The sequence below is a fragment of the Echinops telfairi genome, unplaced genomic scaffold, assembly GCF_000313985.2.
Source record: "Echinops telfairi isolate 266 unplaced genomic scaffold, ASM31398v2 ScPeMD7_7420;HRSCAF=8458, whole genome shotgun sequence".
Taxonomy (NCBI): domain Eukaryota; kingdom Metazoa; phylum Chordata; class Mammalia; order Afrosoricida; family Tenrecidae; genus Echinops; species Echinops telfairi.
Genome location: NW_022111320.1, coordinates 3,866,006 through 3,883,010, shown reverse-complemented (window position 1 = coordinate 3,883,010; position 17,005 = coordinate 3,866,006). Strand labels below are relative to the sequence as shown.

Sequence of the window (17,005 nt, the reverse complement as noted above, 5' to 3'; positions counted from 1 at the left end):
AGAATGACGGTAGGAATTGACTGCAAAAGAGGGTAAAGGAACTTTCAGGAAAAAATATAGGAATGAATTCATAAGTGAATACACTTGTTAACTGTCAATACTTACCGGACTCTGTACAGAAGATCTATATTTTATGTAAATTAAATCTCAATAAAAATGTACCTTACATAAGAGGAAGCTTGAAACGTTAATAAATAAATTACGTTATATCTTTTGATTAAATTTTTCCATGAACTATATGAAGCCCTCTCATAAAACATTACATAATTATTAGAATTCTACCACTAAATTATATTATCCAAACTAAAGGATGTGGAGAAGAGCATCAATAAACTCTTCTGAACTGTTAATATCATGATAAATTATACTAATAAACTTCACAATATTGAATTACCTTTGTATTAGTGGATGAATTCACACTTACTCATGGTTGATTTTTCTAGTTTAATTGTAGATCCTTTTAGCTAAAGCTTTATTTGTAATTTCTATATCACTTTTCATGAACAAGAGAACATTTTTTAAACATTTATGAAAGTCACACCAAAAAAGGCAAATAGTTACGTTAATGTTATGAACACAGACATTAACTGAAAGAGAAAAAAGACATGTGTAAAAATGCTGTAATATTAATTTTCAACTTAAAAGCAATAATAATATGAACTCAAGATTTAGTATATCACATTTCATTGATTCTAAGATACACATTTAGAATCCTACTCTAACATCTAAAATCAAGATTCTTCTTGCATTAGATGGTGTCTTAACATTAACTGGCAGTGTTTTTACCTTCTCAGTAGAACATAAAATTACAATTAATCACATCTTAGATTCAGTGGAACATGGTGTTTTCACTGTAGCAAAGCTATTAGCACCATATTTTGATCTATGAATACCATTGCTGACAAAAAAGATCCAGGGTTATTTGAATTAAGTGGCTGGTTCTAGGCTCCGGGACAGAAAATGTTCAATTTGAGACTGAGACAGAAATAAGCATTTTAAACTGACGGGGTCGTGTATACAGCACCCAGAAACTAATCTTAAGAAGTTCCCATTGATCAAAGATGCTACAACTTGAACAACAAAATCCTTACAACTACAACTGACTGGAACAAGTTCAATGAAAATAACTCTATGAATACTTATAAAGAAAATTCACTGATAGCAAATTTCTTTACTCTCAAAATTGTTTCCATAATAAAGGTTTTTCCTAAAAAGTAATCAATATGCCCACAGAGTTAAACATATCAAATTATAGGCTGCCCATATATAGCTGGTCTTACAGTTAACTAGAACATTTGGGAGAAATTTATTTATGATTTTCATAACAAGAAATTTTGAAGCCTGTTCTGTTTATCATTGTAACACGTTTAGTTGTATGAACATATCAACAGTCTAGAATACTCAAGAGAAAAAGGAAGATGATGAGAAACTGCTGGCACAGGAGAGAGGGAGGGAGAGAGAGAGGAGTAGGAAAACGTCCATCTCTACTGGTCCACTGCACCCTTTGACAAGAAAGTAGGAAGGAGAATAAAGAAAAAGTCCAGTGTCTGTGTCATTTTAATACACAAATTCTCCTCTATATCATCCATAAACTTAACCATCACTAATTTCAATTGTCTTTATCTTTTTACATCTAGATATTAAAGTGTGTATCATCAAAAGACAAAAGTAAACTTAAATAAAGTTTTTACATATTTTGCTAGAGACTTAAAATGTCACTAGAGCTTCACTTACCCAAAATGTCTCTAAGTGTTACTATCACAGGTAGAAGCTAAACATCAGTCTCTGATGATCAGTTTAACCTTTAAATCTCCTGATTAAACTCTATTTTCATTTTAAAAATCCTAAATTGGCAAATAAGCCACAATATAATATAAGCTATAGCATAGGTCTTCTGTGAATAGCAGGGATCTTCAACTGCTTCAGCTGCAATACAAACCACCGAGGCTTGGCCAATACAAGGCAATTTGAATAATCAATATGACAACCTTATTTTTCTCATGCAAACAGGATTGCTACAGTAAGGTGTCTCACTGCCACATCACAGTCATGGCCTCTTTTAACCCCTAATTAGATTGAGGCGATTATCCCTGCTCTTCCTTACAAGTGTACAGCTTGGATAAGGGATGACAAAAGCTATCTGCCACTGATTCAGCCTTGGCAGACAGCAGGTTATCCAGGGAGATAGAGAATAAGATCAACAAACAATTGCTATTCATATCGTCATCGAAAGTGTTAAGATAGTCACAGTTTCCATACATGCAGAGTGAATATAGCCCAGAGCGTGAGGTAACTGCAGACTGCTTAAGATCATCAGGGTTACACAGATGGAAATTCATGGTGATGTTGGGGAATTATGTCTAAATCAAATTCATTTGCATAAAAGAAATGAGCTGGGATTTGTCTTTTGTATACATCAAGATTTCATTCTATTTCTCTTCAGAATTCTTTGAAGCTAAATTTTAATACTGATTTTTGTAGACACACAAGCATTTATCACACAAAGGATATAAAAAGTAATGATGTACACAAACTTAAATTCTTTATGATTCAATTACACCACTCTTAAATACAAAATAGGAAATTGCCTTACACCATGATACGATACCAGTTGCAGTATTAATTCTAGGTAGTCAACAGTTATTTCATTAAGCAAATTCGCAAGTCTGGGTCACTACTTTAGATGCATTATAACAATGTAACTGTGGTCACTGGAAACTACTCAAGGGCAGTTGAAAGACACAACATAGACTCTTACTAAGTTGATGCTAACTTGAGGACAGCACAGGTAAATCTACCCGAAAAGGAGACGGCACTGACTGGAGAGAAAGACCTTGGAGAGAATATTTGGTTCTACTCAAGATGATAAACTCCCAGTGGATATAGTAAGAAAATTAGGAACTAAAATTAAAGACTATTTTATCTTTTCTCCTCATTTGCAATTGTCAATTTGTGTTTCTCTTCCAAGTCATAAACACTTTGCTGGTTCAAAAAGAACGAGAAGGATACATTCTTCATCTAACTGTTTATGTTTTACAGTATTCACCCCATCAATAGTGTCTTCCTGAAAGTAGTCAACTGGAAAGACAGTCTTCTTTCCAGTCATCAAGGCCAGGACCCAAAACACCATCCAATGCTTCTCCTAGTTAAACCAAAACATTCTGAATGTCTTCATTGGCATACATTTGCCCTCTGAGCACAAATTTGATTTTTTGTAAACAGTCAAGAGTTATTGAGCTCCGATTCTCATATTAAGTGTTGATTACTTGTTTATTACTTGGCCAGGCTTTATCATGATATTTAAACTACATGATTGCCACCCCCCGGAGCTGTTCAAGATTATCTAAAAACGGTTACCTTGTTTCGCTGACACTAAGGCTATCGGGCAGGCCTTAAAATATAAGTTAAAATTATTTTCTGAGTATGTGTCCAGAGCATCATGTGTCCTTGTATATAGAAACATTAGGCTTCTACATATGTTTATAAAATTAATTTATTATTAATTGGGAGTTAATTCATATATCATTCCAAAGTTCAATCATGTCGAGCAGAATTGTACAACTGCTAACAAAGTCAAGCTTCCAAAAATTCTGTTTCTTCCTGGACTCCTTGAGAAGTCCTCCACCACCACCCCTGTACCCCACCACCCTAAACCCTTATTTTACTTGCTGTCCCTGTAGGTTCATCAATCCTGGGTTTTATATACCGAAACACACAAAAACATATAACATAATTTTAAGAGGGTAATTTCCAATGACATAACACTTCTGAGATATACCCTAATATGAACAAACAAAAACACAACAAAACCAAAATACATAAAATACTGAAAACCAAATCAGGTCCAGCATGTATCAAAGAGTAAGGGGACCAACTGGCCAAGTTTTAACTGACCAAGTCACATTTATGCCTTTGATCTTCTATGCTCATCTCTCCAATGCACTCTGTTGAGTGACCACTATCTTCCCAGCCCTCAAGTGTCCATAAAGGACACTCACTGCAGGCTTCTTTCCCACAAATAAATCTTGGGCTTCCATTGTAATCCAGAGTTTTCTGCAAACAGAATCTCACAATTTAGGCTGTAATACTATTCTCTCCTTCAACTTCAGATTATATGATTCATAATCCTTCAGTGACTTATGAAGGCTTTGGAGACAAGGCTTTACGACCGCCAAGTACCATCTAATTTCTTTACTACATTTTGCTATAACACCCATATCTACTGTGTTCCCCTCCTAGGGGTATTGAGCAGGGCCATGATGTAAGAACTAAGTCTTCTTAAATTGGAGCTAGGATATAATGTGAGCCCAAAAATCATTCCGGGATCTATGTTTTTTTAAAATTTTAACAATTTATTATTAATTGGAAATTAATAGATGTCATTCCATAGTTCAATCACGTCAAGCAGAATTGTATAATTGCTTCCAAAATCAGTTAGCAAACATACTTTTTCTTCCTAGACTCTTTGACATCATCTCCCTTTTACCCACCCCCTCCCACTACTCTGTACCCTGTCCCTCCTGAGCCCGGAGTAACCATTATTCTACTTGTTGTCCTATAGGCTCATCAATTCTGGGTTTCATTTACAGAAAAACATGTAAGACAGCTTTATGAGGGATACAAATTTATAGTCAAAAATCACATTTTTTATAAGGGGTTCTGGTATCACGGTGGGCTTCCAACAAGTGTCAGCAGTTCAAACAGGTCATGTGCTGCTGTGAATGTTTACAGTCTCAGAAACCCTATATATGGCTGACATGAGTCAAATCACTCAATGACAGTGGGTAGAATTTTTTTTTTTGAAAATGAAAGGGAAAAAAAAGTATCAATTGTCAAAAGATATGGAACTATATTCTGTTAAATCCTAAACCCAGACCCATTCCTACTGAGGTGACAGTAACGCGGTAGAACAGAGTAAAACTGCCTGATAGGGTTTCCAAGGCTGTCGCCTTTACAGGAGGAGCCCTGGTGGCACAGTGGTTACAGAGTTGAGCGGTAATGCAAAAACATCAGCTGCTTCATGGGAGAAAGACAGGGCTATCTACTCCCACAAACTGTTACAGTTTCACAAGCTCATGAGATGGTTCTACCCTGTCATATAGCGTCACTATGAGCTGGCATCAATGCCGTGGCAGTGAATATGGGTGTCTGGGAATTTTTACAAGAGTTGACTATCACAAATTTCTCCCACAGAATGGCTGCTGAGTATGAACTGCAGACCTTGTGGTTAGCTGAGTGCTTTAGCCACACACAACCAGGATTTACTTTTATGCTAGACATGGTAAAATTATTAACTTGTATACATAGAATAAGTGCTAAGACTTCTGCCTGATCTGATTTTTCTGTAATATATTTCTAGCCTTTAAAAAAAAATTCTGTTAGATGCATACCTTCCAAAATTAGAATCATTCAGATCACCATAGATTTTAGATTAAAACAGTCTATGAATTCAGTAAAATATATGGATCAAATTACATAACCACATGTACATGCACACACACACACACACACACACACACCTTCCTAAGGTGATGCTAATTTTAATAATAATTGCAGTGGTGATATCAGGATTGAGATCTTATGGTGGGAAAAAAATCATAGCATAAACATGAGCTAAAAGATGGTTGTATCCCCCTCCCCCCATTACCTTACTAAAACCATAAGCCATCCAAAACCAAAGTATATAATTCTTAATGGTTTATCCCTCACATATATAAAGCTCTAACGGTGATACCTGTCTCTTGGGACAACTGATCAATTAGCCAACGTCTGTTAGATAACAATGTAAGAATAAGAGAGACTTAAATTTTTTCACTGAAGCACTATATTACTTACTTTCTAAGTGTTCAGCCATTGTTTCTTCAATTTTCCAGAATCCATCCTTTTTCTTAATAAGTTAGGGATGCTATCATTAACTTTCCCTATGGAAATGGTATTATGCTCATATATGACAAGGATTAATTCCTGCCATCTATTAAAATAAGTAACACCAACTATACTACATATTTCTAATTCTAATTATTTTGTTGATTCCCCAAAACAAGTCTTTGACTAGAGTGATAACATTTGGGAACAAATTAAAAACGCACAGTTAGTCTCTATAAACAGACATATTAAAAAGAATGTGGCATAATTTGGAGGAAGGCTTAACAATCTGCTGGATGCATATGAACAACCTTGCTTGCCGACCATGAGGATGTGAGGCACTGCTGATGAAGTTCAAGGATTCTGACTCAATGCAAAAACCACCAAAATCTTCAATAGGGTCAACTATAAGTAATAAATAATAAATACAAGGAAAAAGTTAAAGTTGTCGAGGATTTTGTCTTGCTTTGGACCCACAATCAATGCCCATGGAAGCAGCAGTCAAGAGATCAAAAGACGTGTTGCATTAGGTACACAAGACTTCTTTAGAATATTGAAAGGCAAAGATGTTACTTTGAGGGCTAAGGTGAACCTACCCCCAGCATGGTCTTTTCAATTGTTTTATATGCTTGTGAAAGTTGGGCATCGAATAGGGAAGAATGAAGACGAAGCGATCCACTTGAATTGTGCTGCTGGAGAAGAATATTGAAAGTACTATGGACTGCTAAAAGGACAAGCCAATCTGCCTTGAAAGAAGTACAGCCAGAATGTTCCCTAGAAGCAAGGATGAAGAGACTTCACCTTCCACATTTTGGACACACTGTCAGGAAAGACCAGTCAGAGGACCTATGTTTGGTAAAGTGGAGGGTCAGCTAAAAGAGGAAGGGCTTCCATGAGATGGATTGACACAGTAGCTACAACAATGGGCGCACACAGTAGCTACAACAATGGGCGCGGGCGTGGGAAAGACTGTGAGGATGGCGCAGGATTGTGCAATGCTTTGTTCTGTTGTACATAGGGTCACTATGGGTTAGAACCATAGTACCTAACAACAATAATCTATATAGCCATATTACCCTGAACACACCGGATCATATCTAAAAATGAACACTGATTCATTGCTAATGAAAGTGGGAAGGAGCCCTGTGGGTTAGGCACTGGGTGGCGAACCACAAGGTTGGCAGTTCAAACCCATGGACAACTCTGCAGGAGATAGATGAGGCTTCTACCTTTAATACCTATTTAGTCATAAAAGCTCTATGTAGGGTTGCTATAAGCCAGAACTGACTTGATGACAACAAGATTGGTGGTAAAGGAGTGGCAATTTCCTAGGAAAGCAAAATGTGAAAGAAAGAAAGAAAGAGAGAGAGGGAGGGAGAGAGAGAGAGAGAGAGAGAGAGAGAGAAGTCTGTACCCATTGACCTACCAAGTTCAACTGCTAGGAAGTTACTCTGTGAAAAGGTAAAAAGTATACCTGAAGATTTATGTATAAAAATATTTATAACTTCAATTTCATACAAAAACTATCAACTGTTTAAAGACACCAAACCAAAAACCCAGTCAAACCCAGTGACATCCAGTCAATTCCAACTCATAGTAACCCTACAGAGCAGAGTTGTGCTGCTCCAAAGGTCTTCCACGGTTGTGCATCTTTACAAAGCAGACTGCCACAACTTTCTCCCACAGCATAGAACAATTGGGAAATTCACAGTGTCAATCTTTTGGTTAGCAGCTTGACCACCATGCCAATAGAGCTTCTTTTAAAAAAACAGGCATCATTATATAAGTTAATATGCATTTATAAATATAAAGCATTTTAAATAATGCCATACTATATACATAAAATAGTATATAACATACTACATGCTATATGTAGAATACTACATGTAAAATACAATCTAGAATACTATGTATATTAAATTTTTAAATAAGCTAGCAAAACATACATATATGTTAGGAGGAAAGTATTGAACTTATAAAGGATGAAAGAAAAAATGTTTGCTGCTTATTTTGCAGACCACTGTGCCAATCTAGATCAAGAGTTGGCAAACTATAGTCCATAGGTTATACTGGCCAATACCCTGTTTTTACTATTTTTAACAACATAGCCATATTTATTTTTTATGCATTGCTCATTGCTGCTGTCACAACAGAGCTGAAGAGCTATGAAAGAAACTATATATTCACAAAGCTAGACCTTTATAAGGAAAAAAAATACTGCTGACCTTTGGTCTGAAAAGCTAGTTTGCACTTCATTCCAGTGATTCCCAAAGGGCCTTTCAATTTATTAAATCATAAGATACTACTATCAGCTACACAAGTCATTTTCACACTACCTTTGCTGGACCATGGTCATAAAGGGCAACCAAATCAATTGAAGCAACATAGTGTCCTATTTTCTAGGTCCTATTTTCATAAACGGTGACTAATGTCTTAAAACCTATGAACAGCCATAGAAGGTGCCGCTACTAGTCTCTCGATATGGAGCAAAGAGTGAAGAAAAGCAAACATGAATGCACACAATCAGTCCAAAGGGCTGAGTCCTCTGAACCCTCCTGGTCTCTGAGACCAGAAAAACCAAGCTACCCCTACCAAATATTCCAAGAGATCCCAATCGAGTATCCTGGCTAGATTGGGAAAAACTGCACAGTAAAAGTCAAAATCATAGGAAATTCAGGCTTACAGTCTGGCAGAGGCCGGTGGAACCCATGAGTCTGCGGCACTTAGTCTTCAATGCCAGAGCTCAATTTTCAACCAAACGAGAGACAGACAGCCCTATCAAAGCGAACAGCAATACCAGGGAGGTGCACACACCTTAAAACAAACCAGCCACAAAAGATCAAAAGGGCAGCTTTGCTCAGGGACAAAGCTCAGAGGGGAGAACTGGAAATGGCAAGCAGAGGCTGCAATTAGGAAGAGAACCACATCACGGAGACAACAACCCATGTTACAAAACAAGATAAAAGGGCAGGTCGTAAATTCTCTTCACAATGCCTTCTATACCTTTTCAGCTTTGGAAATAAAGTTAACTCTGATGCTTTTCTTCTCTTAAACTAAACTGCCTGATCATCTGCCACACTGGGCATATGCTTTCACTGTTTGTTTATAGGAAGTGAGTTCTATTAAAAGTACTGGTTATGGGTTTTATAGAAAAGATCAGATCCTTTATCATTCAACAGTCACCCCTTTATTTAACATAAGCGGTACCCTTTGGTAAAAATACCTTTCAAATTTTAAAATCCATTAGAGTTACTCCTGTGTATGTACACATAAAGAAGAAAGACTCCAGTGAGAACCCCTGACATTGAACTCCCTCTGGATTGCTATGGTGCTCTTGATATTTTCTATCTATTTGTATTTCTTCGAGAAGACGAAGAAGAGTTTTAATATTCTAATCATGTTTTAATCATTTACTCTTCAAAAAAAATTGGCAATTTCAAGGTTGAAATTAGACCTTAGTGCTCATTAAATAAAAATCAAATTGTAGGAATTTGTGCAGTCCAATTCCACTTATGTAACACATAGTATAATATGGTAATGCATAAACACAACCTGAAAGCACTTAAGTGTGCATCTAACTATCAAAGAAGGTTGATTCTGGTGAGTAGATTAGAAGTGGGAAGCTAAATGGGAGAACTTTTGCATAATGTATTTATTTATTATTAATCATTTTATTGGGGGGCTCTGCAAATCTTATAACAATCCATCATTCAATTGTATTAAGCACATATGTACATATGTTGCCATCAACATTCCCAAAACATTTTTTTTCTGCTTGAGTCCTTGGTATCAGCTACTTTTTTACCCCTCCCTCCCCGTTTTTAATTTTTTTAAAACAAAGGATATACTGCTTAAAAAATCATTTTAAGACATACAAGTGTTTTTTTAAGAATGTGAAGTTTATAAAAATCTACTGAAGAAATTAGAACTTTAAATTCAAGTAGCATAATGATTTGTATATGAATAAATATTACTTCAATAACATTTATAACATTTATATGCCAAGTGCTATTGATAGAACTGGAACAAGGACCCTGCCCTCAGGAAGCTGACAATCTATATTAACAAGCTCTAACAAGTTAGAAATTAAAGTAATTGCCTTGAAGAATGTAAATATTAAAGAAACATGAGACTGTTAATTTACATTTCATGATCAGAAAAATTCAAAAACGTCTCTTGAAATTATGATAATTACAATTGAACTAAGACTTAAATAATGAGGATTAGATGGTCAAACACAAAGGCCTGGCTGGGGCATTCCACACAACTACAACAGTAACTGCACAGCTGTAGAGAATGAGGTTTCCAGTATGCTCTACAAACAGAAATAGGTCAATGTGGATAAAGAACAATAGGTGGTAGGAGATAAGCTGAAATGCACAATTCCATGGGACTTTGACATAAAAGATACAGAAATCCAAGGCACGTACGTAATTCAATAAAAAAAAATCATTGAAACCAGACTTCAACCGGGTGTGCCAAGACATGAATGTAACATACTGGCCTGAAGCAGGAAACCAATAGAGATCTGTGGGGCCAGCCCCAATCCTAGCAACTTGGACACTCCCCCTCCCCGAGAAGAATGCACTTCACAGGACAGCACTGAAGCTATACAGCTCAGGGAGAGGGGCGCGTCGATCAGAGCACACAGGAGCAAACGAAGAGGGAAGGAGATAGCGCAGAACACATCCTGGCACACCAAACCCCTAGGACGACATTCCTGCTCAGAGCACCCAATGCACAGAGAGGACCATAGGGTCAGCCCCACCACGAGACACAATGTCCCTCAGTAACCCATAGTGCTATGAGGGACAACGCTGGAGGCACAGTGCAGAATTGGGCCCATTCTGACCACACCACCTCGGGGTGAAACGCTAAGGCCATGCAACAGAGCAGCAAGGGGAGCATAACAATGAAGTCCCTATAGAATACCAAAAATGGACTTTGGGTCAAGGGCATAGCACCCCATCAGACTCCAACAGGAAACACTCCTAAATGTCAACAAATAGACTTGGAACTATTTATAGGCTTTTAATATTTTTTATCTTTGGGTTTTTTGTTGTTGTTTTGTTTTGGGGTTTTCTTTTGTTGTTTTGTTTTGATCTGTCTTGTTTTTGTGCTTATTATTGTCTCTGCATGTCTATCGAGATAAGATAGGCGGGATAAACAATCCAGAGGACAAAAAAATGGGACGAAAGGTTCTGGTTCCAGGGGGAACATAGAAGAGAGGGAGGCAGAGGAAAGGAAGTGGGTGTTAACAAACCCAGGGAGGGCAAGGGAACAACAAGTGATCTAAATCAATGGTGAGGAAGGCGTAGGATACCTGGTACGGCTTGATCAAGGGCAATGTAATGCAGAGGAATTACTGAAATCCAAAAGAAGGCCAAACATGAAAGTGGGACAAGAGGAAAGTAAAAGGAAAGAGTAAAGAACTAGGAGGTAAAGGGCATTTATAGAGGTCTAAATACACGCATGTACATATGTAAATATATTTACATATGATGATGGGGAAATATATCTGTGTACATATATATTTATATGTTAAGCATTAAGGTAGTACATGGATACTGGTCCTCTACTCAAGTACTCCCTCAATGCAAGAACACGTTGTTCTAATAACCTGGCATTCATGATGCTCACCTTCCCGACATGATCATTGAAGACAACGAAGGTGTATAAGTAAATGTGGTGAAGAAAGCTGATGGTGCCTTGCTATCAAAATATATAGCGTCTTGGGTCTTAAAGGCTTGAAGGTAAACAAGCGGCCATCTAGCTCAGAAGCAACAAAGTCCACATGGAAAAAGCACACAAGCCCTGGGTGATCTCGAGGTGTCGATGGGATCAGGTATATCAGAGACCCAGACCAAAAAATCGTACCATTGTGAATGAAGGGGAGTGCAGAGTAGAGACCCAAAGCCCATCTATAGAAAATTAGACAACCCCTTACAGAAAGGTCACAAGGAAGAGACAAGCCAGTGAGGGTACAGTAAAGCGTAGATAAAGCATACAACTTTCCTCTAGTTCTTTAATGCTTGCCTCCCCGCTACTATTATGACCCAATTCTACCTTACAAATCCGGCTACACCAGAGCATGTAAACTGGTTCAGATAAGAGCAGGAAATTCAGATAAACCCCTCAGGACCAATAATGAGAGTAGCGATACCAGGAGGGGAAGGGGAAGATTGGGGGAGAAAAAGGGAACCGATCACAATGATCTACATATAACCCCCACTCAGGGGGATGGGCAACAGAATAGTGGCTGAAGGGAGAAATCAGTCAGTGTACATGAAAAAATAATAATTTATAAATTATTAACGATTTATGAGGAAGGGAAGGGGGAAAAGTGAGGGTGGAAAATGAGAAGCTGTTGATACCAAGGGCTCAAGTAGAAAGAAAATGTTTTGAAAATGATGATGGCAACATATGTACAATTGTGCTTGACACAATGGATGGATGGATGGATTGTGATAAGAGCTGTACAAGCACCCATTAAAATGATTAAAGAATGAAAGAGCGAGAGAGAGAGAGAGAGAGAGAGAGAGAGAAATCACTGGAAAACTTTGGCAGAGGGTGGAAAAATCTGATTTGTTTTTGTTTTGAGAGATCCCTCTGGTTGCTGTGTGGATTATCGATTTTACACAGAGTATAAATTGAGGTAAGGAAGTCACTTAGGTAGGTAAACTAAAGCTCATTTAGAATCTGACAGCAGTTTGGATTAAAGTGTTATCAGTGAGAGTAAACAGGTAGGGGGAGGATAAGTAATTACTGTTGTTATAGTTTTTAATTTTATCCACTAGAAACTGTCTAAAATTTGTTTTTCTTTTTCTCTTCTTGTATAAGAGTATTTGTGTATTATCCTTGTTTGGTTTTGTTCCCCACAAAGCCTGGACTTTACTGTCTGGACCTTAAATACCAAAAAATGTATCATGCCCTGCCATAGGAAAAGAGACCGAAAAATAAGTGCACCAAGTTGCCAAGCCTTGAACAGTTTCAATATTTGGAGATGGAGATGTCAGCCAAAGAGAGTACACTAGCAGACCAAAGGAGAGATGTACTTCAAAACTAAAAATGGGGTGGGGGAGAAAAGGGATAAAAAGGAATAAAAACAAAAATTGAATGAACAACTCTGCTGAAAATATCTGTAAGACAATGAGAGAAGTACCTACCAGGTTTCAGACAATAGAGGTCTTTTGATAAAAACAGTTTTGGGGAAAGGTGAAAACAGAAACTCACTTATGTTGAAGAGTGAGAGAGATAAAATGAAAAAAATAATCCACAGAAATTCTGCTGTAATTATTATAGAGATAAAAAAGTAGCTGGTTGACATGAGATGTCAGAACTGCACTCAGAAGATTTTTTTCTAATTTGTACATTATCTGTGTTCTGCTAAGAACTATCCAGCAGAGGGAGAAATTGATATTGGAGCAAGTAGGAGGGAGTTTCCAAAAAAGTTCATGGAAAAATGAAGTTAGAAAGTGAAGAGCATTTCTCTAGGAACCTTTTGAAGACCTCCCCATATACATGTTTTTATTAGGTGCCATTGGGAAGGTTCTGACCCAACACAATTAGTCAACGTGCAGTCCTCAGAGACATGGCTGTGTTTGAGCCCGTTTTCCTCATTTTTTGCTACCCCTCTACTCTACCAAACATGGGGTATTTATCCAGGAGCTAGTCTCACCTGATAAAAATGTCCAAAGGACCTGAGATGAAGCTTTGCCATTCTTGTTTCTAAGGAGCACTCTCACTGGACTTCCTTGTTCTTCCAGTAGTCTATGATAGTTTCCATATTCTTCTCCAGCAATATGATTCAAATTCATCTTCTGGTTTTTTTATTCACTGTCCAACTTTGACATGGATATGAGATCATGAGGTGACTGAAAATACCATGACTTAGGTGAGGTGCACCTGAGTTCTCAAAGCGATATCCTTGCTCTTCAACGCTCAGAGGCCTTGTGCAGCAAATTTGCCCAATACAACATGACAATTGCTTTCTTGACTGCTGTTTCCATTAGTACTGATGGTGGAATCGAGTAAGACAAAATCCTTGATAACTTCAACTTTTTCTCTAATTATCATAGTGTTAGCTCTTGGTCCAGATGTAAGAATTTTGGTGTTGTTTCTATTAAATGGTAATCCATATTGAAAGCTGCAATCTTTGATCTTCATCAGCAAGGGCTTCAAGTCCTCCTCACTTTACAGCAAGCAAGGTGGTATCATCTGCATGCCTCAGGGTTGTTAGTGAGCCTTCCTCCAACTGATGCTCTGTTCCTCTTTATATAATCCAGCTTCTTAGATTATTAGTTCAAAATATTAAATTAATATGGTAAAAGCATACAATCCTCACAAACATCTTTCCTGATTTCAAACCATATATTTTTCTATTTAAAAAAAATCATTTTACTGGGGGCTCATACAACTCTTATCACAATCCATACATACATCCAATGTGTCAAGCACATTTGTACATTTGTTGCCATCACCATTTTCAAAACATTTTCTTTTTATTTGAGCCTTTGGTATCAAGTCCTCATTTTTCCTCTGCCCTCCACACCCTCCCTCCCTCCCTCCCTCATGAACTCTTGGTAATTTATAATTTTTTTTCATGTCTTACACTGACCGAGGCCCTCTTCACCCACTTTTCTGTTATCCATTCCCCTGGGAGGGGGTTATATGTAGATCACTGTGATTAGTTCCTTCTTTTTCCCTCCACTTTCCCCTTACCTTCCTTGTATTGCTACTCTCAATATTGGTCCTGAGGGGTTTATCTGTCCTGGATTCCCTGTGTTTCCAGCTCATATCTGTACCACTGTACATGCTCTGGTCTAGCCAGATTTGTAAGGTAGAATTGGGGTCATGATAGTGGAGGGTGGGGGGGAAGCATTAAAGAACTAGAGGAAAGTTGCATGTTTCCTTATGACTCTTCTGTAAGGGGAAAGTCCAATTGTCTACAGATAGACTGTGAGTCTCCACTCTGCACTCCCCTTCATTCACAACAATATGATTATTTTTGGTTCTGGGTCTCTGATGCCTGATACCTGATCCTATCGACACCTCATGATCACCCAGGCTTGTGTGCTTCTTCCATGTGGACTTTGTTGCTTCTTAGCTAGATTGCCGCTTGTTTACCTTCAAGCCTTTATGACCCCAGACACTGTATCTTTTGATAGCCAGGCATCATCAGCTTTCTTCATCACATTTACTTATGCACCCATTTTGTCTTCAGCAATCATGTCAGGGAGATGCGCATCATGGAATGTCAGGTTATTAGAACGTGTTCTTGCAATGAAGGAGTACTTGAGTAAAGGCCCAATGTCCATCTTCTACCTTAAAACTAAACCTATAAACATATGTACACAGATCTATTTCCCCATCCTTATACATATATTTACATATGTACCGTATATACTTATGTATAAGTCGAGTTTTTCAACACATTTTTATGCAGCTTTTGTGGTAAAATTAAGTGCCTTGGCTGGTATTCGGATTGGCTTATACTCAAGTATATACAGTACATACTTGTATTTCATATATAAGTTTTTCATGAGTACAATGACATATTCTGTAATTCTGATTTTTGAAGTGCTATCCATAATTTGTTATGATGCTCACAGTCTAACATCTATGCATAGTAAATATAACATAAGTAAATATCTTTCTGTTATTCTCTACTTTCAGTCAAAATCCATCTTACATCAGCAATGATAACCCTCATTCCGTCCCTTCCTTAATCTGTCTTGAATTTCTGGTAGCCACCTGCCTATGCACTAATGCAAGCTTTGTTGAATTATCTTGAGCAAAATTTAGTTGTTCTTGTTGTTGTTAGTAGCTGCCATCTATTCAGTTCCAACCCATAGCAACCTTATGTACAATAGAAGGAAACACTGCACAGTCCTACGTTTCCCCCACAACAGTTACTATATTCAAGCTCATTGTTGCAGCCCTGGTGTAAATCCATGTCCCTGAGGGTCCTCCTCTTTTTAACTGCCCAGCTACTCTAACAAACATGGTGTCCTTCCCTGGGGACTGGGCTCTCCTGACAACGTATCCAAAGTTTGTAAGACAAAGTCTTGCCGTCCTTGCTAAGGAGCACTCTGGCTGTACTTCTTCCAAGATAGATGTGTTTGTCCTTTTAGCAGTCCATAGTACTTTCAACATTCTTCTCCAGCACCACAATTCAAATTTACCAATTCTTTGATCTTCCTTATTCAAGGTTGAACGTTCTCATGTGGAAATGAGGAAATTGAAAACACTGTGATGCACCATAGTCCTCAAAGTAACATCCTTGCTTTTCAATATTGTAAGTAAAGAGATCTTGTGCAGATGTACCTAATGCAACATGTCTTTTGATCTCTTGATGGCTGCTTCCGTGAGCATTAATTGTTGACCTAACCCAGAAAAAAAACCATTGACAACATCCACCTTTTCTCCATTTACAAGATGTTACCTATTCATCTAGTTGTGAAGATTTTGGTCTTCTTTACATTGAGGTGAAATTCATACTGAAGGCTGAAATCATTGATCTTTACTAGCAAGCGTTTAAAGTCCCCCTCACATTCAGCAAACAAGGTTGCATCATCTGCATATTGCAGGTACTTAATAAGCCTTCCTCCAATTCTGAAGTCACAATCTTCTTCACGTAAGCCAACTTCTCTGATGATTTACTCAGCATACAGATTGAATAAGTATGGTAAAAGGATACATCTGCATATTGCAGGTACTTAACAAGCCTTCCTCCAATTCTGAAGTCACAATCTTCTTCACGTTAAGCCAACTTCTCTGATGATTTACTCAGCATACAGATTGAATAAGTATGGTAAAAGGATACAGCCCTGTGGCACACCTCTCCTGATTTTAAATCGTACAGTATGCCCTGCCTCTTGACCCATATATATGTTCCAAATGAGCACAATACAGTGGTCTGGAATTCTCATTCTTCTCAAGGCTACCCATAGTTTGTTATGACCCACACAGCCCAATGCCTTGGGATAGTTTTAAAAAAAAAAAGTAAACATCTTTATGGTAGTCTCTGCTTTTATTCGAGATCCAGATTGCATCAGAAATGATATCCCTTGTTCCAAATCCTCTTCTAAATCCAGCTTGAACCTCTGGGAGCTCCCTGTCAATGTACTGCTGCCATTGT

General features: G+C 37.7%; 1 protein-coding gene across 1 annotated transcript in view; it reads right to left on the bottom strand.

Annotated features, from left to right (window-relative positions):
- Positions 1 to 17,005, bottom strand: part of LOC101660048 (serine/Arginine-related protein 53) — a 252,447-nt gene that overhangs the window by 90,219 nt on the left and 145,223 nt on the right. The window lies entirely within an intron of this gene.